Here is a 24,839-nt window from a genome sequence, read left to right on the forward strand (position 1 = left end):
AATTTTAAAGGCGTTTATTTACAACAGGACATAATTACGCGCCCCTCTATTGTCTCTACATGCCTTTTCTTTACTATTCTCATTTCATTTCACAAGATCTCTTGGCAGGGGCGTAGCTTCTTCACTTGAATTAGTCAATGATTGAAGTAGATCGAGATACTCTAATAGAACAGTCACATTTCTACAAGTGCCATATTTTTATATTGTAAAGTCTGTAATAGTGCTCTGCGATATATCGGTAATACCGTTTATCATGATAAATTATCATAACCGATTATCATACCGTGACAGCATTTGATAACCGATATATCGAAATACCGGTATATCAATGAATACCGGTATAGGATTGCATTTAATCCAGCCTTTGGTATTTAATTATCCAATTTGTTGATGGTTTAGCAGACACACCCTAAACAAAAACTTGAGGTTCTCACATTACAACACATGCCTACTAGTACTGAACTATATATTTCGTTTTTTGGGATGATACCACTTCATACTAGGCCCAAGAAATGATGCAATAGTTACAATAACAAGCTAACTATATATCGATATACCGCGATATTTTCCTGTTACTAATACCGTGTATTCAAATTTCAATACCGCCGAGCTCTAGTCTGTAAGTAGCTAGTACTTTAAACTATACAATCCGATGCTAAGCAGAAGTTGTAACTATGCTAAATATTGATTGCTGTGTTACAGCTGTTTTGTGACTGCTCTAATAGAGTATCTTGATCGTTTCAATGCAGTACAAGATGAAAGGCAAAGTGTTGTTAAGGGTTTACTAGTTAAAATGGGTGTTAGTTGACTGCAGTTGCATGCCACTAACAGGGCCGTCCAGAGAAATTAGAGGGCCCAGGGAAAAGAGTTAAAGAGGGGCCCAAGGGTCTAGATCCTGACTGCTCTATAAGAGGATGGAGGTCCTAGCGATTACTAATTTAAACTTTGAAATTTGTATTTCTGAAAAAGATATATATGATCATTGTAATAATTTACCACATGATGTAATCAATAGATGTTATATAATACAATCAAACAACTAAGATCCAAACTAGGTTTCGGAAGCATTAGGATATTTGGAAATTCTGCTTAAACGCTTTTACTTTCATCTTCTAAATCCCAGGAATCAGATTGATTGTCTTCATGAAGATGACCATAAAGACTCTCAATATTAGCAGATTTTAAAGAGAGGGTTGCATGTTGAAATAAATTTTTTTTTGATTATTACTATTGCTATAAATTAAGCGTGATATCCTGTGGTACTATTGATACTTGCATCCTACATCCCTCTGCCATGTAACCACATGTGCTTTTAGCTTCCACTAAGTGTTTCCGTTAGCTTGTATAACGACCTGATGACGTCAAGAGTGGAACCGTACAATAAAATACACGAGCTGCAATTTGTTTTCCGCAATGGTTACTAGTGTAGTGAAATGGCATTCAGAGTCCTCAATAATGATGTTAGTGATACAGCAAGCATAAGTAGTTCAAACATCAGTAAAATCACTGAGTCGTCTTTGAATTCAGAGGTCAGCAAACAACTCAAATGAAGACACAGATGAAGAGGTGGAACACACAGTTGACACATATTAATTCGAACCAGTAGCCGGTGACAACAATGGAGACTCGTGCTCTATAGATAGCGAAGAAGATTCTAGTGAAAGGCAGCAAAGACTGTTTAATAAAGACTGGTAGGTTAATTGTAGCTAGCTATGCATCTTATATCCATTCATGTACATATACATGCTCTGTAGCTATCTATATATTATTTTTTGTTTTAATACTATGTGCAGATGTGGGAATTGTGAAATTATGACAACTGCAGTAGAGTTCAGTATTTTTAGTAATTTTCGATACCTGAAGCCCACCGGTATTTTCAATACCGACATACTGTGCATGCTCCAGATCATGTGTCATCTTGTCAGCACATTTTACGTGGCAAAAATGGCCGATTCTGCCAAGTCTGTTAGTGCTTTAGTGCCCTAAAGAAAGCCATTTCTCCAACTTTGGACAACATGTCAATGGTGAAGGGATGGTGATAGGTAGTGACGTAGCTGTTTGCCGTTGATGCCACAGTAATGTGTGGGTTATCAGTGGGAACACTTCTAATCTACTCTCGCATTTTGAGAGTTCATTACCCTGTACTACAGACTCTCTGACATATTGTATTTCAAAAGAAATGTTTCCTATCTACACAACAGAAAAGGATGGATTTTGGCGCTTCGTAACAACTCTTGATCCCAGGTATGATGCCAACTTCACAACCAACACGTGCACGCATGTTGTATAGAGTGCATGAGCGTTGGAGAATCTACGCGCGTGGACTAGTCTGTGTCCTGCGTATTAATGCATGGTGTGTAACGTGTAATTTTATTCTCCACACGTGCAATGTTAAGCTACAGGCGTTTTGGTGTTCAGTAGCACGCGTTTTTATTCCACGCATGCACGAAGTTGTATTTGAGCGATACTGTTAAGTCAACCATTGAATATGAGCCAAACTTTGTGCTGTGCCCAGGACTGTCAGCCCTTTCATCACCTCCAATAATCAGTTGATTATCGTTTTCCTTCATTTCCCTTTAAAGTCTTTGCTGATGGTTCTCCCAAATGTACGGTAGGCCTCTTAAAAAATTTTACGTATCGTTATCGTATTTGTATTGTGATATGATCCGTAATACGCAGTAAATTAGCATTAAGTAATGCATAATTTGTATAGTGATATATTAGCAATAGTGCTGGGCGGTATTGAAAAATAGGAAACGGTATGCTTCCATAAAAAGTATCACGGTATTACTAAATATCATGGTATTAATGTAAAAGCCATTGATATTACAGTAACTGCCATTTACGTCCACAAAAGCACCAAATACCCATGATAGCTCAGCAAGCCTCAGGTACAAATTACCACAAACAAACTTGTTTATATAGTTTGGTTAGCTGACTACATCAGCACCTGCCTACAAACATTGTCACATGTGTGGTTACCTTCTAAATATGGGATGGAATAAGCCCACAGGGAGGACATAGTGCCCAGACAGTATGGTAGTATTAAAAAAAGCAGATGGTATCAAAACCGGTATGACTTAAATATCACAGATTACTAACAATACCGGTATATCACCCAGCTCTAATTAGCAATACATGACATAAATTACAGTTTGTACGTAAAGAGTTTATGGCGAGTTGTCGCTGATATAAGTAGCAGAATTCACCATGTTCGCTTAATGTACTGCGAAATCCATAGCCAGTCTTTGTTACTGCCCTTGTAGTTGCTGTCAAGAACATTCAGTTCTTCATTGCTGCAAAACATGTCAATTTTCACATGCCTTCACCCTTATTGCTGAGGCATGTTCTGATTGGTCCGTTGCTGTGTCAGCCAGCCCAGCTGCAGAAGCCGTTCATTTGTTGCCACTCCTCCGTCATTGTTTTCCTGAAGTGCGCAAATAGCCAACCGTCTTCGTCACAGGATCCATTGTTCCTTTTGTCTGAATACCTTTAGTGACAAGATCAAGGTAAATAATATTGTTTATTATATTGTTATTGTACGAATTCACTAGACAGTAACTCTTTGTTGGTAAAGCTTGGTGGCGCTGTAAACTCCTGCTAGCTAGCTACGTACAACACTAATGCAAACATTTATATTATTATCACTATGTCAAATGCGTTGTATATGCCCTTTTCAGCCGGCTTTACTCGATCGATCCATCTTGGGGATTGATCATTCCTGCAAGGAAAGTAAGAAGCAATATGCATGGATTAGCATAAGGTCTACAGTCGCATACTATGTAGTATGGTGCAAGCAATTAAAAACTCACTAATGAAAGGGCGTGGCACCCATTTTGCTCATGGATATTGATCCCAAATGAACACTTGTGAGCAAAACAGGTGCCACTAGCAAGTTTTTCAATCACTTGCATTCTTGCGAGACGACATTGCATTTGAGCAGTACCATGTAATATTACGCAAAGTATGCATAATAGCTCATGACACAATTCATAATTAGTAGAGATTTAACTATTTCATAATACGCATCGTGATACGAATAGTAATACGGTCCGAAACATAAAGTTTTTTATGAAGCCTACCGTAGTCTATGGTGGGCTGTAAGTAGTTTCTTTCATGACAAAAAAAAGTTGATGTGGTTGTGGTTGGACACTTAAGTACTGAAAATAATCTCAGCATTTTTGCTGGCTGTGCACCAGTGGGGGGTAAAGAATGGCAGCATAAGTCCAAGATGTTACCAGCTGGTGTTCTGCTAATTTGAGGCTGACTTCTCCACATAAATATATGATTGCATGTGTGACAAATTTGTTCAATGCAGAGTAGTGATCCCCCAAACCTTTTTGATTAAACTTGTGGAAAACTTCTGCAAGCAGTACAGACTGCAAAAAGCAATAACAAAGCTGAATCAAAAACCAAGTAGCACTGGTACTTAGCTGCTGAATCAGACTGATCAGAGCAACCTTCAGATTTGTTGATTTAAAATTGATTAACTTAAAATATACAGTATATCAATTAATTGTTTACTATACTTACATTGTCATACTCTCTTCGGATGGCTGATATGTATTATCCATTTCATCTTTCAGTAGTAGTAGTAGTGTCTGTCACATAGAACTCATGATCGACTGCATCTCTAATGGGAATTGAGGTTAATGGTACTAGTAGAAAGACAAGGTTGGCATCGGAAACAATAGGTCACACTGTACACCAAAGTCTCGAACTGCAGGTTTAGCTTCAGTGTCTGGATGTATATAAAACCTTATGAAAGATAGTTATAGGTACAGGTGCTTTAACTCTAGGTATCATCTATGGCATTACTTGTGTTCCTGAATTGGTATATTTTGGCACTGTCTCAATCTCAGCCTCAATAGCATTACTGTTGCTGCTACCCAATTGTGAATCACTAGATTCGGGCTGTGTGCCTGATGATACAGCTGTCTGTGGATCAGTAGATTCTGCCTGGGTGCATGATGACATCAGAGCCAGAGCTTTCCCCTGTGAATCCCTAAATTCTTACTGGGTGTGTGATGATGCAGCTGCCTGCAGTGCTTCCTCGACAATCTATGTTTATATGATCGGTTAAATCATCATTTCGCTATCTACGACATATAGCTATGCTTATACTATAACTATAGCTAGCTACGTAGCTATGGACGCAATATACATGCAACACTTACACAAGATCTTTCTCTCTTTTAAAGAACCTGTCTTTTCTTTGGTGGCTCACTTCCTTCATTGTGTGAAGCAACAGCTCGTTTCAGTTATGAGGAACAATCTTCTGTTGAATGGGATGGGGTTGCACCAGCTATAAGATCAGCAGTGGAGCCTTGAGTCAGCGAAGCGTAATACAAATTAACCAGCCTGAAGATTAATGCTACCAACTGCTGCTTGCTAGCTAGCTAGATACATGCGTATAGAGATCCTCGCTACATATAGCCTATACACACAATTATTATTATGATTATGATTATTATCATGCTGTCATGTACACACAAGCACATTATGAGAAGTCCCTGGGAAAGTCCCAAGTAGTAGCTATGCTGGTGTCATGTGTATACCAATCCTTTATAGCTGGCTTCTGCAAATTAAAGGAGTACTGAGCCATGAGCAAACTCCAGAACGATCGAGTTTTTGTCCACCTCACTGTCAATCACTATTTGTAGACATGCACATATAGGTACGTGCTATTCTTCACTGCTTCCTAAAACAATAACTAGCTAGTGGTGCAGGTGTAGCTACGTATGCTACAGTGGATCTCCAGCTAGCAGCAGTCCTGGCTTGTGCTTAGTCTCGCGTGCCCAGGCACATGAAGCTAGCTTGTGTTCCAACCTGAAAGGAATATAAAAATAGTAAAAACACATATTTATTACAAATGTAGTTAAATTGCACTCAATTGCAATTGCTAACTTGTAAGCTTACACTTAGGTACAGTGTAGGAAAATTTTGTAGTAGAAAATTTTTCGTGTGATTTAATTTCATATAACGTCACTACATTCAAATTTTTTTAATACGGAAATTTTCCGATCTACGGTATAAACATAGCTATAGTGATAGCACTTCACAGTGTAGTACCCTAGGATTGTATTATCCAGTCCTAGTTTGCGCAGTTTTAAAATGCAACATCAGTGGCCAGTTCAGGTGGTAGTAGCAGTCAATGTGGTCTAAGACTTAAATATCCTTCTCTTCCGTTACTTATGAAACTAAAATATTTGATACTGTAAAAATAGCAACAGATTATAATTGCAGCTCTGGAGGATAGGCTAGGATCGCCGGCTATAGCTATCATGGCTGATGTTGATTCGGACAGAGGCTGTACCCTGTAAAATATAGAAGCATTGTTAATATATAGCTAGCCATTACAGATTAAATAAGTTCAGTGGATACATCATGCTTTGGTGTGCATTGTACTGTAATTACAGTATACAAATGTAATAAAGTATTACAGTGTAATTACGGTGATGTTACGACAGCTTAATGAACTAAACTACGCTACTTCAAGACGCATACTGTACATGGTACGATACAAGAGTCATCCATGAATGCATGTAGCCACAGTGTACTAAATGCAACCACACGCTCATGTGGCCACACATATCAAGAAGTATACATGCGTAGTGGGTGGGGTCAACTGTTTCACGTGTGCAACAAGACACGCGTGTTGATGCGTGTTGATGCGTGTACACGAGACCAAGCTTGTGGGTTCGTGCTTCAGCTCACACGTGTGGAAATCATGCGAAATGTGCATGCTGTGAAGTTATATTTGAGCTGTACTGTATTTGGAGTTAGAATACGTACAATGTAGAATGTCTATGAACTGTCAGTACTGAATAAGTCATCACTATCATTGCAAGCAACAGGTAAACTGCTATAAAGTAGGCTTGCCCCTTCAGCACTATGCATTCACCTAGTAAGTACATAAGTTCATATGTAAGTGAGGTATACAGCCTTAGCAGTATTGGAAAGTTGCTTTGTGCAATAAAATGGGAACGTAATTATTTTGATGCTAAATGAATATAGTATGTACATAAGGTACACGTCAAAATAAAGTTAATGTAGTGTAGCTGTAATTACGCTCATACTACGAATTGTGGTATGGTGATAATGCACTCAAAGTATGGTAATACTAAGTGCACAAATACTACATTAGAAAAAAAAAATCATTCTATACATGCTGTGTAGAGCGAAATGGTTGATCTGCCATGGCCAGAACTCAACAGCACAAAACATTTATTTACAGCTACATAATAATTCACTAGGCTGCATCTACGGTACATGTCAAAATAAAGTTAACATAGCATAGCGTAACGTAACATAGTAGTAATTGTAGTTGTAGTTTTAACCGTAGCAGCAGTAAAATGTATCATAGTACGACATTGTACTACTACATTTAGTGTGAAGTAGTACGATGGAAGCTACGATCATGCTATGACATGTTTTTGATGGGTAGGAAGCAACTAGCTGATTATTGTATGTCTAGCTATGTAGTTATTTTATTCTTGCTATGTTATATTGTTTCTCCCTACACAGGTGTTATGTATAAATTAATGTGTGTATGTTATGTGTTTGTTACACAGGTGTCTTTGAGCTAAAATCCCCTCGGAAATCCCTGATGTGCACCTCGTCCTTAAGTAATCACTATTTTTGCTGACAACACACGTTTTATAAACTTTTTTGTGCCTACCTATCTTTATATCTGAATATTCTGTTGTAGTTAGCTCGCTGCATATGTACATAAGTAGTATAATTATACACACTTACTTGGCTAGGTAGCACAGTGAGTATGTAGCTCAGCACACATACAGCTTGCAAAACAGCACTTGTGCTGTAAAGCCTTAATAAATATATAAGTAAAAGTAAAATAGACAAAGGCCTAATCAGTATTGAGCTACAATAAATTCTAGGACACTATTCAGCCTACAGCCAAATATAGATATGGCCATTTTTGGAATAAATAGGGTACATGCTATAAAGTTTTTTTTTTTAAATGGATACTTGGAAGAATTAAGTTCAAGACATGTACGGTGCTAACAAGGCAGTACGTAGTGGGGTCAAGTCACTGAAAGGTTTACTAGGCTACTGTGGAGTCCTTTTGATCAAGATGATCCACTGTACGGCCTTGCCATTATATATAGCATCGTACAGTCCACAGTTCAGTCCTCCTGAGTCTTCATCATACTACAGTGTACAGTCCACACTGCATACGTGGCTGAATTGTAGCTACGTAGGGGGTTGTTTGTATGAGCATAAGTTGCTACAAATTGCAGTGCATGGAATTATTGCACTATGCGTGCAATTAGCTGACAAGCATGCAATCAGTAACGGGGAACTCCTAGGGCAAATCCCAGTATTGGTACAAGCAAAGTAAACACTGAGCAACGAGAACAACTTGAACCCAACACAACACAGTGATGTTGCCAGGAAACTATAACATGGGTAAGCTATGGCTGTTGTATAAACTGAGTGTAATAAGAATTTTATGATGGTTACAGCAAGATATTGGAAAAAAAATTATTGCTAGTTAGCTTATAGATAATCTCCCCAGTGTTGTCAGTGGTGGATACAGGGGGGTTGCAATGGTTTCCTAGCTGAAACCCCCTCTGAGAATAGCGTGTGCCCCAAATTTATTGACGACTTGTTGTGTGGGTGATAAAATCACTATGAGTTATACGTAGTGTGTTATGTAGGACTTTCTACTGGCGAAACTTAAATGAAATCACAATTACGGTGTTCAAGAGGAGGTTGTGACCTTTTTTTTTTTTTTTGGTCTTCGACTTACAGCTAGGATGAAGTTGAGTGGAATCTGAAACCCCATCTGAAAATTTCTAGATCAGCCACTGGTTGTAGTTCATTTTCATCACACTTAGTAGAGAATAGTCAATGCCCCAACGCTTTCACTGCAAAAATCATTTCAATAATTCTGTTGTTTATCTTTAAATGCACACAACCTTACAGGGCAAGTGACTTACAGCGGAAGAGCCAGGAAAAAAGAAACTGACAGAAATATGTACATGGTAGGGAAACAAGGAACTGACAGAACAAGAGACTAAGACAGGAAAAACAGGCCTGGAACCAATGAAAATGCCTGTTGTGTGAGGCTATCCGGCAGCCGTGATTTCAGCTTGAAGACAAAGAAACATATACATGTAGCTAGGTATATACACACTTTACAGTATAGCCGTAGTAGCTATAGCTCAAAGAAGTGTTTGGTGGTGTCGCAGGTAGAGCATGTTGACTGAGATCGTTGAACATTGAACCATCATCATAAACATGTATCTAGGACAATCGATAGATTAACTAAACTTAATGTTAACCAGCTGTGACACTATGGACTAGTTAACCCTTCAGTGGAATTATAATTATACCGAGTCTATGTCATGAGGTTACCCAGGTAAATACCTGGGGAATTACCCCGTACTTATTGCGCATGTATATGCTACTAATTGCACGCATTTGAACAGCTAATTGCATACATGCAATTACTCAAATTATTTTGCAGGTAATTAATATATATGCTACTTTATTTATTTATCGTAATCAATCTAGATTATCTATTAATGGCCAACTCGACCTCTATGGTTTCTTCCTATAGAATCCAGGTTCAAACACAGAAAATTTGGATCATTAAGTTACCTCATGCTGCACAGTTTTGTTGTTCTACCAGTTTAAATTGACTTCTATCACATTGTACTATTGTTGAATGACCAGAGGTTTGTTCGTAACATAATTTGCATAGGCTAGTCTGTTATTCTTGGGTATCTGTGGCACTAGTAAAAACTGAACCTTGTACGCAGTCTTCAAGTAAGAAGGGGCAGGTTGCAGTTATTTTAAGGCTCTGTACCAGAGCAATCACCTTACCTGGTAGAATAGTGTTTGTTTACACCAGTAACTACACGTCTGCTTACAAGCCACCTCTGATACAGTATTAAAATAAAGTCAATAAAAATAACTAGCTAGGACTACCAAACTGTAGTATAACTAATAATAGTGCGAGTGCATGTAGCTACAGGAATCACGAAGCTGATCTGGAACACTCCCTCCATTTGCAAACTGAAGGTTAGCTACTCGGTTCCTTTGTATACCAGGTGTAGCTAGCCATCGAAGAGTCACTGCAAATTATTATAAACACACATAGATAATATGTATGTATATTATAGATTATAGCTATGTACGTAGTAGCATACAACAATTATGTACAGCTTTATGCAGTGCAGTTAAACTTATTTAAGGCCCTTAGCTTAGCTACGTGCAAGCACACATTGCTATGATTGTAGCACACTAGCTAGTAGTATGCAATACGTAGTACTCATTAATATATACTGAGCTATTGTTTGTGTATTCTAGTTTCTATACGTAGTCCGCTTAATCTACACTTCAGCTACGATTGTTCTATTGCTAGTATTACTGCTACGCTACGTTAACTTTATTTTGATGCGTATTGTTCATGTTTTGCTAACATTTATTATCACAATACATGCGCTGAACTTCTAGCAGTGTTTAATAATGTAGGTCAATTTTGCTGTAATTGCTCCACATATCTATGAAATTCATACGTGCATGTACATAACAAAATATAGAACTCTTTGACATGGGGTCAAGTACAAGGACACATTATAGAATTGACCTCCATGCCTTGGCGAACCTCTTCGAACACTACCACGCCCATCAGGAGACCTCGACACCCCCAAGTAGCCATGGACCTTTCGATTTTCACCACTTCTCTTTATGCATTCGTAACTTTGAAACAGTTAGTCCTATCAACAAAACCAACTGCTATTTTACTGGGCATGATGTGAATCCGTTTAACTTTATTGTGAGGCCGTACTTTAAAGTATGCTGAAGTTATGGTCGTTTATGTTTCAAAAAAGAATTACGCGTTTCATCTTCTTGAAATGACAGTCTTTACCACCTTCCCCTTCACTCCAATGCTAAATATTTTGCATTATTTGAAAACCTATTTGTCAAGGATTCTGTTAAACATTACACCATTTCCGTGCATTACATTGTAGTATGCGGAAGTTACAGGGATTTGTTCATTTCCGTAACTATTAGAGGTGTACCGATAATCGGATCGGCTACAATATCAGCCACCGATATGGCATGTTTTAACCAATATCGGTATCGGTACAGAACAGCAGGAGGACCGATATCGCTACCGATATTTATACAGTAACAATAGTTTGTACATAAATAGATTATGCATTGGTTGCTCTGCTGGTTGGTCGCACTTTCCCCTCTACTCCTCTTACAGCTGGTGACGGGAAGGGTATGTGTTTGGTGGGTTGTCGCCTTATCACTGCACATTCCTTCGCTGAGGCTACGAGACTTCTGACGAGTGTCCTTCTCACGCGTGACAATCTTTTTTGCCTTCATCTTTGACGGGGAGACTTAATAGTCCACTGTTAACCTTTGGCGTGCCTCGTGTTAACTACTGCACATGCGTGGTTATTCTTATTGTGGCTCACTGACCTCTAGGAGTGCTCACGTGCTTGCTTCATTAACTACGTTTAAATCAATGGATTTAAACTCTCATTTTTATCATTCTTTGTAGCCAACCTCACAATGCAAAATATCTGTTACAGTTTGCTAAGGCCTTGACAGTAGCACATATAAATGACCCATCCATACACATTAATCATGGCAGTAAAAACCATCTACGAACAAACATTTGTGTGCAGGTAAGCTTATTTGAGCTAGCAATAAACATTGCATGCAAGCAAACTCAACTCTTACTACAATCTTGTATGACTTCCTGTATCACTGACTACTGGAAAAACGAACCATGTTTTCTGATTGAAAATGAAGCCAAAAGTAAATCACAGACACGTGTACTGCAAGCCTTGCTATACTTTATTAGAGATTCTCCTAGTAATTCTGCGATATTAGTGCAAGTCACCTATCATCAAACAGTTCCTTCTATCAAATTTAACATGCTGAAAGCATTATGCAACAGATAAAGTACGTATCAAACTGAAATAGCCAACAACTACATTTATCACTAGTTACTATGGAAGAAATAAACATTAAATTTTGTGAACTGATTACTCTTCAAAACACACTAATGAATTATTTTTCAGGTGATTGAAAAGGACAAATTTGCACTGTTACTATGCTATGCAATGAAAGTCTTTCTCATCTAAGCATTCACTTTTTAACCCTTCAACTCCAAGCGCCACTATAGTTACTAGAGGTGTACCGATATGGGTTTTTGGCATGTACCGATATCCGATATTGATGCAACAAAAGAAGCCAATAACCGATAGTCATGCCATGAGCAACACCAGCCCCACGACCAGAAGCCGATCGCAAGCTTCCAAAACAAGACGACAACAACAGCAAGGAAGTACCGGCAGCCAACTTGCGTACCTTCAAACAACAAGAAATGCCTCGTGCACCTTCACCTGAGCGAAGACACCAGGGACAGGGATGCAACTTAACAGAAGCAGATATACCTCGTCTTGTGGACGCCTTTGTTAAGGCTCTACGCTGTCAGACCACCCTGAATTCGACGAAGAAGGCTATACAGATGAAGAATATGCCAGTGATAGCTTGGAGGCCCCTCTAACTGATGAACTATCCGATAAGGAATTTAATATATATATATATATATATATATATATATATATATATATATATATATATAGGTATAGAGGTATGCATGGTGATTTACTGTACGTGACTGTTGTGTATGTCAACGTAGTAATGTACTGTAGTTCAAGGTATGCATCACTCGATGGCTTCTCTTCCATTAGTGCAAAAATTGGTACCCCCCCAACTCCTCATAATAATTTTTTTTTTAATGCACCAGCTTGTATAGGTTTTTGTTACTGTAGTTTATTCAGAGTACATTATTGTTGAAACAAAAGTTACTGCACCTCCCACCATGCTTCATTTCAGCAGAAGAGGAGGAGGGCCTTGCAGACCAGCTTAACCACGTTGGAGTTATGGCAAGCAGTCACATCTCACAGAAGGAAAAAAGAATAGATGCTTCGTCCGATGTCAGTATTGGTGCAGGACGGCCGCCAGTTCCAATGCAGTTGGCAAAGAAGATCGAGTCAGGAGCCTTCATAGAAATGTCAGACCTGCTACCAGAACGTATGGGGATTCACAGAAGACGAGATGACCATGGGAGTAAGCACTCAAAACGCTCCCTCACAATACTGAAATGGCTTCAGTGTTTTTCTACATACGTATCTGTAGTATTAAGGAATAATCCTGAGCGTATCCCAGATCTCATGGGCTATCAGTCCTTGATTATAGAGGCATCAATGGAATACAAGGGTGATTGCTGGGCAGGATATGACAGGAGATTTCGTTGACAGGCAGCATCACACCCCTCCACTACTTGGTCAACAAATAACTCTACACTGTGATCACTAGCCTTTACAGGCCGGGCAAAAGTGTCCAGGTGTAGCTATTACTTTAGTCTTTCCCACCGTTCTGCTGACTGAGCTTTCCCCTGACCAACCACAGATCCATACCCAAACAACCCGCAAGTTCTGTTTTCGCTGGAATGAATCTATTTGTACTTTTCCAAACTGCAAGTATGAACATGTCTGTTACATATGTGCCCCAGATCCAACAAATTCCAATGTTGCCCATAAAGCCATCAACTGTCCACAGCGTCCCACACTACCTTGAGGGACGATACAGCCACTCTTCCCAGGAAACAATGGCCCATGGTCCTCCATTTCACAACGGCATTAGTTAATGTGAATACAAAAGAAAAAAAAGAGAAACTCTGAACACTTGTTGATTCTTAGCTTAGGTACTGAACTCTCGTTTCCTACTGTATATCGTTAATTACTTACACAATATGTTTGTAGCATTAGTAGATTATGTATGGAAATACTGTACTGTATGCTACATTACAACTTGCAATTTTTATTATTATTAACATACATACAAGAACTGTGTTGGCTGTTTGGCTTTATACAATCCCCTACACCTCCTGTAGATCTCTTGCAAAGCACATCAAAGCAATCATCTCCCTTTTCATCATATGAGGAATGGCTCATGTTATGGAAGGATCATGTAGTTGATACACCAAATCCCAGTATACTCCCCTCCTCTGCTCAACTCATTACTACACCACTCAATGTGTGGAACTGGCATCATTACCTGCAAGCACATCCCAATCAAGAACTTGTTCAGTACTTCATCACTGGGCTAACGGTTGGTTTTAGAATAGGCCTTACTTCCCAAGCACCCCTACGCCCAGTAAAAAAAGAACACGTCCTCAGCTTTGGCACACCCATCAGTAGTGGATAATTACCTACAAGCTGAGCTCAACCACAACAGAATAGCTGGGCCATTTCCACTATCCCAATGCCAAGAAGTTCACATTAGTAGATTTGGAATCATCCCCAAGGGTCATCAGTCAAACAAATGGCATCTCATTGTAGACCTATCACACCCATCTGGGTGCAGTGTCAATGATCATATCCCAAAGTCACTTTGCAGTCTTTTGTATATTACTGTGGACAATGCAATCCAGAATATTCTGAAGTATGGACAACATACCTTCTTGGCCAGGGTTGACATCAAAAGTGCCTTCAGGCTAATTCCAGTGCATCCAGCTGACAGACACCTGCTGGGCATGCAGTGGCGCAAGCAGGTATACATTGACAGTTGTTTACCATTTGGCTTACGCTCAGCCCCCAAATTATTTAACATCTTGGCAGATTTAGTCTCCTGGATTGCAGCTCAGCAGGGAATTTCATGCATCCTTCACCACCTTGATGATTTCCTACTTCTGGTCCCACCACAATCATCTGTCTGCCAGCAGAACCTGGAAACCTTCATCCAGTTGTGCTCCAACCTTGGCATCCCACTGGCTTCTGAAAAATTTGAAGGTCCTACCACTTCCCTCACCTTCTTGGGAATCAATATTGACACATGCCGTATGGAAATTAGGCTTCCAGAGGAAAAATTTGCTAGAATACAGGAAACACTAAAGCAGTGGCTTACCAAGAAGAATGCTACTAAAATGCAAGATCCTCTCACTAGTTGGTCAACTTCAGCATGCCACAAAAGTGGTAAGATGTGGCCGAACCTTCACAGCTAGAATGTACGCTACTGCAGCAAAACTCAAGAAACTATACAAGGTTAAACAGGCAGTTTCATTCAGACTTAGCTTGGTGGTACACTTTTTTGCGCCATTGGAATGGCTTAACATCCTATGAGACCCCAGCACTGCACCACCCACACAAATTACTATCCAGACAGAAGCTTCAGGATCATGGGGCTGCGACGCTGTCCATGGTTGCCTTTGGATTCAACTAAGGTGGTCAGGAGAATGCTTATTAATAACCTTATTGTATTCATCATGTTAACACATAGGTATATACGTAGATGATGCATGTGGGCTCTGTTCCCCATACTATAGATATCACTGCTTCAGGACTCCCTAGATTATACACAGCGATGAGGCGGTACTACACTCAAGGGACATCCCCAACCACCCAAAGATCCTACAAAGCTGGCATCAGACAATGCTTCAAATTCTGTCAGCAATCCTCCCTCCGCAGTATTCCCACTTCCAAAATGACTCTACTATTATTCTCTACTCACTTGGCAACACATGGTTTAAGTTATGCTACAATCAAAGTATACCTGTCAGCTGTTAGACATGTACATGTTACAGAAGGATACTACAATATCTTTGATTCTCAATTTACTCCTAGGGTCCAGCAACTTCTAAAAGGCATTCGCAAGGAGTCTGCCATAACCAAGCCAACCAGAAAACGTCTCCCTATTACCATGGGAATAATGCAAAAAATCAAGCACCTCCTCACCAAGCAGCCTGCAACTTATCAGTCCAAGATGCTATGGGCAGCCTGTTGCATAGCCTTCTTTGGCTTGCATCTTGTGCACCCAAATATCAATGCACAAGGTCACTCTATTCCTATGATCAGAAAAACCACAGTGTAAGTGAGTTCACCGTTTCATCCCAACACAGCTATGATCAAGCCTATCATCTCTCTCTTGCTGACCTAACTTTGGACAACTGATGTTCACTAACAACAGTGCAGCTACACATCAAACAATCCAAAACTGATTCTTATAGAGAAGGTGCCTCTGTCTTTCTCCCCAAAACCAACAAGAGCATATGCCCAGTGGACGCTATTGTGAAATACCTCATTGTACGAGGGAAACAAAATGGGCCTCTGTTCCTCTGGCCAGATGGTATGAAACTTACCAGACCTCTCTTTGCATCAGCCTTAGCCAACATTTTGCGCTAACTCAACATAAACCCACAACTGTATAATACACATAGTTTTCGCATTGGAGCTGCTACTTCAGCCAATCAAGCCGGTCTGTCACCCCTTCAGATCAAGACCTTGGGTAGATGGCAAAGTGAAGCCTACCAGAGATATATCAGACTGTCTCCAAAGCAATTAGCCAACATGACCAAGCAACTAATTTCACATGCTGATTAAGAATCATGTAGTTATACATGATACTGAATGATTGTGTGTAGTTGTGTACTTATACCTAGTCACATTGAGTATGTCTAACAATGTTATAGTTTATTGTCACATTCCTTACTATCTGTTTTGTGCTTGGGTGAAAAGACAGCCTGCACTCTTATTTGCTGTCTTTCTGTGGCTCCTTCACCCAAGCTAATTTTGTGGTCAATATTGAAGCTCAGGTTAGCTGACAGACTTCACTGGTAACCTACTAACTAATTACTGGGCTTAGTTCTAGTAGCAAGACACCACCAACCCCCTCCTAGCAGGCAAACTCCAGCACATCTACCTAACCCACCACAATCAATCGATAGTAGTGTTATACTACTATCAGCACACCATGAAGATCAGGTAAGTACATGTGATGTTTGTGCGCTGCATTAATGTCTAACTCCAGTTTAATGCCATTTGTTGCCTCGACCTTGCCATTCAATGCACAAAGGAGTTGTTTTGTGGTTTATGTAATAATTACTTTTGGTTGCCTGGCTTGAGTATAGCCATGCTTGCAGCTGCTGACCACAACATAGAGATTACTTGAGTGTGATGCCTATGGATGCCACACTAAACAGAACTGGTGATTTTAAATTGACTGTGTATAATTTCATTGTATGAATGTATTGTTTGTATCAATCAATGCACAAAACATGTTATTAATTCAAGTACACTGAAATTATGACATATTAGCCCATTAATTCTGAATACTTTGCATATTATTATTTTAAGATCTCACATCTATATGAGTTAGAATGAAAGAGAGTGACAGCTTGCTTCACGTAGCTTGCAGGATTCCTCAGTTGCAGATAGAGATTCTGAGGATGCATCTTTATCTTCTGTAATTGGAAAAATACTGTTGTCTGGACCATTAATAGTCCTGCATATCATGTATGGCAGCCTGCATAGTCACAAATAAACCGGAGAACTTTTTTAGCATACTGGCACTTGGAGTAAAAGACACAGGGGGTGATCACATGTGCATAGAAATTATCAAGTGATAACTCCAACTGTATTATTTAAGTAACTACAAACTGTAATTTCATAGCCCCCAAAAAAATTTTAAACTCCATATCTGTCTGTCTACCTATCATATTGCTAATTAGGTAAATATTGTATTTCATTTATGTAGTTAAGGTAGCACTGAACCGATTACTGTATGGAGGGAAACTTTGGAGGGGGAAAAATTTGGCGAATCAAGCAAAACATCACTGTTGGCGAAATAAAATTTGGCGAATTGTTAGCAAAGCACACGCCCTTTTAAATTAATTAGATTACTAATCGCTGTGCCTGGCCCTGAAGCAAGAACTGGCAGAGTGCCACGCCTCTCAGCAGTTCGGCGCCTGGAGTCAGCTGCCAACTAAAAGGTAATACTATATAGACAGTAGATCTACACCCTTTGGAATAGTGAACATTGTACTTATTATTAATGTGGTAGGACTCGCTACTTGTCACGCCTGTTTCGAGGTGAAGTTTGAGGATAGTACCACGCGTGTACAGTAACTAGCTACCTAGTGAGGTAGTCGAGGCAGGCTTGGCTTCATGCCTGGCCCGCTATCCCTTGATCGAGTAGAAAATTGATTAGTTTGATGCTTGGTGTGCTGTTTTCTTCGCCACCAACATATTTGGATGGGGAAAATTTGGCAAATTCATGGTCATTCGCCAAATTTTAACGGCACCAAAGTTTCCCTCCATACGCCACACAAAACAATTTGTTTCAACCTACGTGCTTAATGAGCTATTTCGGGGTGGCCCAAAACTTTGCTAGTGTACAACTTAATCTACTCCTAAAAAGCTGTTGTGATAGCCTGTGATGCTTAAGTATAGCATACAAAGTTTCGTGAAATAACACACCTTCATTTTACACCTATATTACTCTGAAGTTTCAAGCTGATTTTTAAAATAACTTGGCCATTGCACAATCTAGCGCTAAGCCACTTCTGTTCCAACCATTTCTCACCTTGTAGAACAATTCTATGCTCTCCTTTTTTACTGCTAACAACATGAAAAATAGTAAAAAATGCGCACCTGTGGCTTACAATATTGGCCAACAACTCCATCAAGCACGAATCTTGAAAATTCAAAGTGTATATTGTAGAGTACTGCTGGCCAAATGCCTATATCAAGTTTTGATGGTCTGTGGTGCATAATTTTGAAGTTATTTAGGGAGAAAAGAGACTGTGGCTAGTCAGTGTGCACTCCGTAATCATGTGATGGTAACTGGTGTGGTTTGTCAGTGAATTAACTAGAGTTGTGACATGCTAATAGTTTTAAAGTGTGAATAATGTTAGTTGTATTAACAACAGTAGCTTGACGGTCTGAAAGAACTTGTTCTGTTAGTGCACTAAGTCGTTTTGCTGTGGTCTATGGATTTCCATGTCTGTTCGCGCGTTACCACAAACATGCTATTCAGTTAATTTTGTACTGCTGCCCTTAATCGGTTCAGCGCCACCTTAAATACATACATAGTTATGCATTACTAAGGATGTGAACTTGAACAAACCACTTTAAACCACAAATTATGCACAGAAAGATCTTCTTAACTGTTTTATAGTTTGTAATGTTTTCTTACACGAATTTGTAGAGAAAGTATTAAAACTGCCTTCATTTCTGTTCACATTCTGAGAGGGATATTCAATTTTGGGTAGCTTGAAAACCTGCACTGTTATTTTTTCTATCGTTACAACACCCAGGCAGCGTATATAAAGAAAGCTGTTCCAACAATATTCAGAAAATATCTGGAATGGAAACCAGAGAAAACTCAATACGAAAGGTGCAAGCTGTCAGCATTATATAATGATTGACATCCTTTCTTTGATCAGTACAGTTTCATCTTACCTACGTATCAAGAAACAAAGAAAAGGAGTAGATAATCTACTAGAAAATTAAGAGATTTTGTGTCATGCAAGAGTACTATTACTAGTGCTGTATGTGATTGTCAAAAATTTAAAAGCAAATATCATAGTACATGTTTTGTGCAAACATGACTGTTTGGTCCTACCATCAACGTTTGGGGTTCTGAGAACATGATGGCAGTGTTCTTTCTCAGTGTAAAACGTTGAACGAAACATGAAAGCATGAATGAATGAATGAATGAATGAATGTCTCACTGAAAACTAAGGTGTTATGGATCCATGATTCCCTAATTGCATTCAAAAGTGTTTGATTGCCAGCTAATCCCATAGTGACCACCCTTCATGCTTTGTAGTTCACAGGAATCTAGTTCTGTGTGACCATTAATTAACCCTTTAAGGACCACCAAAATGTACATATTTCTACCCTGTAGGACCAGGGTGTTTTTCCAAATTTACATAAATGCGCTACCTGAATAGATTTTCTCCAATTTTTTGTTATTTCAAGGTACACCATAGGAAGCAGTTTCCATACAACGCACATTTATGGCTTCTGGTTGTTGCCATAGTAACATATTAATATACACAGTAGCACATTTCTGATAACTTCTCCATGACATTGTTGCTATGACAACCACCACACACTGTGACAGAAAGATTATAAGCGTACGACCAAAACTAACACAGCAAGCACTTGTATGGCTTCACCGGTTTTACATCACTGCGTATATAATTCCATTTATTGTAATATATTTATTATATGTAACCTTTATTTTCCCATATTTGCATAATACAGAATAACGTGTTATACTTTAACAGAATAGATTTTTCTAATTTTTTATTTCAATGTACACTGTGAGGAACTATTTGCATATGCGGCGCATTTCATGGCCTCTGGTTGTTTTGCTGTTGCCATAGATACAGTTAAATAATACATAGTAATACATTTTTCTATGTAGTAATACATTTCTGGTACCATCTCTATGACTATGTTGTCATGACAACCACCACACTCCATGATTGCAAGATCATGAGCGTACGACCAACACCAACACAAAATAAACCTGTATGGCTTCACCAGTTTTACGCTATTGTGTCTATATTACCAGTTATCATAATCAATTTTATAAATGTGATCTCAATTTTCCCATATTTGCATAATACAAAATAACGTATTATTATACTTTAACAGAACAGATTTTTCTAAAAATTTTTATTTCAATGTACACTGTGAGGAACTGTTTGCATGTGTGGCACATTTCATGGCCTCTGGTTGTTTTGATGTTGCCATAGATACAGTTAAACAATACATAGTAATACATTTTTGTATGTAGTAATACATTTCTGGTGTACCATCTCTATGACTGTGTTGTCATGACAACCACCACACTCCATGATTGCAAGATTATGAACGTACGACCAACACCAACACAAAATAAACCTGTATATCTTCGCTAGTTTTACGCTATCGTGTCTATATTTCCAGTTATCATAATCATTTTTTTTTAATGTGATCTCAATTTTCCCATATTTGTATAATACAAAATAACGTATTATTATACTTTAACAGAACAGACTTTTTTTTAAATTTCAATGTACACTGTGAGGAACTGTTTGCATATGCGGCACATTTTATGGCCTCTGGTTGTTTTGCTGTCGCCATAGATACAGTTAAATAATACATAGTGATACATTTTTGTATGTAGTAATACATTTCTGGTACCATCTCTATGACTGTGTTGTCATGACAACCACCACACTCCATGATTGCAAGATTATGAATGTACGACCAACACCAACACAAAATAAACCTGTATGGCTTCGCTAGTTTTACGCTATTATGTCTATATTTCCAGTTATCATAATCATTTTTTTTATAAATGTGATCTCATTTTTCCCATATTTGTATAATACTAAATAACGTATTATTATACTTTAACAGAACAGATTTTTCTACTTTTTTTTATTTCAATGTACACTGTGAGGAACTGTTTGCATATGCGGCACATTTCATGGCCTCTGGTTGTTTTGATGTTGCCATAGATACAGTGCACTAATACATAGTAGTACAGTTTTGTACATTGCAATACACTTCTAATGTCTCCATGACTGTGTTGTCATGACAACCACCACACCCCATGATTGAAGGATTATGAGTATACAACCAACACAAAATAAATTTGTATGGCTTCACCAACTACTTTGTCTATATTTGCAGTTATTTTAATCTATTTTGATGCAACTTTTTTCCATATAATGCATACCATGTTGTTATGCTTTACAGATATTCTCCAATTTGTAGCACTGAGAGAACAGAAGTGATGTAACTTTGCTATATTGCACAACTACCTATGGTGGTGTGGCCTCTATTACACAACCCAGACAATTAGGCAACACAAATATTTTAATACATGCTCCCTAATATAAAATCCATCTCACTGTACTATTACCAAACCTCACTAAATGTATGAATGGATATAGGATGAACACATGCATGCAAACATGCACCCACAAGAATGCACACATTGGGGGACGGACACACACACACACGCGCGCGCACTCACTAACTCACACATACACTACACTTATGTAAGTACGCAAACACTAACATACACACGCACACTCATACAAGTACGCAAGCACTAACACACACACGCACGCACACACACGCCTACTTGCATCAATGTACATGAGGATACGTATGCTCACACACATGCGTCAATGCACATCATGTAACACAAACCAGTATATTTCTCTACATAGCATTTTGAATAATTAGGTTATTGGGGAGGGGGATAAATATTCATAAAAATTATAAGGGTACATATACATGGTACAATTGGTGCATATGATGTATAGGAACATATGCAAGGCATGGGGGTTGCATGTCTATAATAGTTGAAGTCAACAATATAAGCAAATGATATAATATACATATTGCACATATATCAAGTCACGCAATGTGTGGTAGTCCTTAAAACATGGGTGTACACACAATGCTACGTTATAGTCAGTACACATAAACCTTGTTTCTTGTCTTCTTCTAGTATGCCGAGTTGTTGTCGCACAAACATGGCATCTTCTTGTCTTCTGCCCTTTTCTTGGAGTCTCTGGAACCAGCGATGGAAAATGCCGACCTGAAATTTTTATGTACAATAATATTATTGTGTAATAATTTTTAATATACATTCTTACCAACAAGACGAGTAGGGTTGTCCACAGTACTGGAGGATGCTGTCCTGTCCACTTGTGTACAGTGCTGCTCAAATATCTGCTCTACAACACGCTTACGAAACTCGACAAATTGTAATTTCTTACCGCTATTTACTTTATACAGTGAATACGCATTATACAGAGACATATCAACAAGATGAAAAAACTATTTTATGTACCATTTACGGGTTTTACGTGTGCATTCAGTAAGACTAATTTGCATGTCAGTTTTATCCACTCCCCCCATGTGTTTAGAATAGTCAACTACACAGGCAGGCTTACGTATAGTTTCTCCTGTTGCATGGTGAGTTTTATCTGTATCTACAATATCCGGCTTATGCACAGTCGTAAGCATGCGTACATCCTGTTTAGCCTTCCACTTTATAGCCAAAAGTGCATCATTTTGGTAAGCTTCTATTTGTCCTTTACGTAACATTTTCCTAAAACATGGCATTTTTGTATGCCTACCACCAACAGTCCCACATGCACCTGTATGATTTTGGAAAAGATTGGCAAACAAGGTTGGGCTACTATACCAATTATCTACATACAAGATGTGACCCTTACCTAAATATGGTGATAGTAAAGTCCTAACTACAGATCCAGTATAGCCAAACTCCTTCTCGAAGGTAATGTCACTCCTATCACCAGTGTAAACAATAAAATCGAGGATGTAGCGGGTTTTACAATCACACAAGACAAATAGTTTTATTCCGAAACGGTTGCGCTTTTTTGGTATATATTGCTTGAACTAGAGTCTTCCTTTCCATAAAAGAAGACTCTCATCAATACAAAGGTTACGCAATGGCACAAACACTTCAGAGAGCCGTTGTGTCAAAAAACTAACTACAGGCCTAATTTTTTTCAATCTATCAGTCTGTCTGTCTGCTGAAGCACCTCCAGTGTCACTTGAGAAATGAAGACATCGTTTTATCTGAAGAAAACGTTTCCTAGTAGAAATCGCACTGAAAATTGGCGTATGAATGAGTGGATTAGTCGACCAATATTCCTTGAATGATTTTTTAACAATAATACCCATCAAAATAACCAATCCAAGAAACGTATACATTTCATCACGAGTTGTCCTTACCCAGTCTTGTAGTGTTTTCGTCTTTGCTGAGGAACTAGCTAAAAGCTGGTTTGCATAGCTATTGGTTTCTTTACAAATTTCACCTACCAGCTCATGATCAAAGAACAGCTTGAAATAGTCCACTTCCTTTGCATCAGCAGGCAATTTAAAAGGTGCTTGAATACCTGAATTGCTGTCATCAAAATTCTTCAGAGGGAGTGGTAAAAAATTCGAAGCACTTCTCCATTCCGTTTGCGCGGACTTTTGTGAAGTTTTGGCACGCTTAGGTGCTTTCCCACGTGGGCTACCCTCTTCACTTTCGCTCTCATCACCATCAGATACACAAGACTCGGTTTCCTCACTATCCTTACTGCTTTCCTTTTCGTTTTCAGCTCGCTGCAATCGACTAGAACGGCGAGAAACACCTACAGAACCGCTAGAAGGCCCAGGCAGTGAAGGATCGATCACGCCTTCGTTTCCCCTCCCAGATTCATCGCTATCAAGACAAATTATCACAAGAACTCACCTCTTCTAACTCACCTGCATCCATTCCAGTATAGACAACTTCCAAAGAATCATCAGTATCGTCCATTTCTTCGCTAGAATCGGACAGCCGCGAAAGAACGACCGCCCCACTCAAGCGTTCGAAATCATCTCCACCAGTCGCCATTTTTAAGTCTTAACAACTGAACTTGGTTACCAATAAGCGCGTCTAATAGTATATATTGGATTTAGAGCCCTTCGAGGTGAAGAAGACAATCTAGCAGCTTGGAGAAAGTTGGACGTACATGTACGATGGCGGGCTTTCGCGTGAGTCAATATTATGACGTACATGTACGACGCTGGTCCCTAAAGGGTTAACCTCTCAACTGGTGACCACATTATTCTTTTGGCACTTGAAGGGTTTCTTTATGTACTTATAACATCACTAGTTGTACTTAAAAGGCTTCATATGTCAGAATTTCTAATTAGTTAATCAAAATACCACCACTTGTTGTACTTAAAAAGCTTTTGTTGTCAGCCTATTTGATTGGCTATTTATTTTTTCACTTTCTTACTGCACTTGTACTTAAATGGCTTAACTGACTCTGTAAATTTATTGGCTGTTTTACAGTACAGTTACAGAAACAAACTGTGCGATTTTGGGATTAATTGCACTCCTACTATTAGAACAAATGTAAGTTGCTATGTGATTAGCGTTGTAATCACATGACATGTTGGGACATTTTAGCACATACGTAGACT

At 38.8% G+C, this 24,839-nt stretch overlaps 1 pseudogene; it reads right to left on the reverse strand.

The window, feature by feature from the left end:
* Nucleotides 1-19,815: 19,815 nt before the first annotated feature.
* LOC136246671 (piggyBac transposable element-derived protein 4-like) lies at nt 19,816-24,264 on the reverse strand (annotated as a pseudogene).
* Between the last annotated feature and the right edge of the window lie 575 nt (nt 24,265-24,839).

This window comes from Dysidea avara, chromosome 1 (assembly GCF_963678975.1).
Source record: "Dysidea avara chromosome 1, odDysAvar1.4, whole genome shotgun sequence".
Taxonomy (NCBI): Eukaryota; Metazoa; Porifera; class Demospongiae; order Dictyoceratida; family Dysideidae; genus Dysidea; species Dysidea avara.